The following is a 996-nucleotide window of genomic DNA, read 5'->3' on the forward strand; positions in this document are numbered from 1 at the left end:
GGGCCCGGAGCAGAGCGGGAGCGCCGCGGCCGAGGAGAAGCCCGCAGCACCCCCGGAGCTGCTGCAGAGCGCAGGTGAGTGCGGGGCTGCGCGGGGCTCGGGGGGAGCGAGCTGGCTGCGGGACATCCCGGGGGCTGCTCTCCGCGAACACCAGAAAATATAGGCTCTGCTGCCCAGGCTGCCAGCTGCTGGTTTCTAACAGCTGGGTGATACGCAGGCTTGTATTCACCAAGATTTGAGTTCAGATGTTTTATTTCGCTTTCCGTTTACTGCTTCAGTGGGGTGTTTGTCGTGAACAGATGATTCAGTAACTTCATGTAACTGTTGGAAGCAAGGAGGAAAAGCGGATGTATCAGTAATGACAAGTGCTTAGGGTGCCTTTTATACTGGTAGATACACTGGGATTCTGCTTTGGCCTTGCCATAGACTTTTGATTTTGTAAATTATTTCAATTTATTGACTTAATTATGATATTTTGAATTAATCCTAATAATGCTATTTCCCTCTCTGAATAAGCTTCACCCTCTAGGGAAATTGCTGAATAACTTCCAGAACAGAAGGAAAAAACAACCCACACCATGCCTTTTTGTCTAGGGAAGAACTTAAATGCTCATTTCAGAGAAATTAAGGAAAAGGTTAACTGCATTCAATTTGAAAACATAAGATACCTTTACACCTGAGCTTTGCTGTTTTAATTTGAGCACCTGACAGACTCTATATATTACATTGATGCTATTTCTTGATGTCATTTTTAATTTATTGAATCTGGTGTGGACATAAACCTATCACTCTTGAAGTGAGCTGAGTGTTGTGCTTTACAACATGAATTAGACACAGAAAATAAAATCATGGATGATCAAATCCACAGAAGTCAGGGGAAATGAAAACTTCAGCCTCAGTGTGACTTTCCCCGTAGCTGTTGGATGTCGTAGCTGTATGCCACTGGAAAATGGAAATGCTTCCTTTGAGCTTCACAGAGGAGTTCCGGCTTTCTAG

The 996-nt window shown here is 44.6% G+C and overlaps 1 protein-coding gene across 1 annotated transcript in view; it reads left to right on the forward strand.

The window, feature by feature from the left end:
• Positions 1-996, forward strand: part of NCOA6 (nuclear receptor coactivator 6) — a 37531-nt gene that overhangs the window by 27400 nt on the left and 9135 nt on the right. The window lies entirely within an intron of this gene.

Source organism: Corvus brachyrhynchos, unplaced genomic scaffold (assembly GCF_000691975.1).
Source record: "Corvus brachyrhynchos isolate BGI_N302 unplaced genomic scaffold, ASM69197v1 scaffold661, whole genome shotgun sequence".
NCBI classification, from domain to species: domain Eukaryota; kingdom Metazoa; phylum Chordata; class Aves; order Passeriformes; family Corvidae; genus Corvus; species Corvus brachyrhynchos.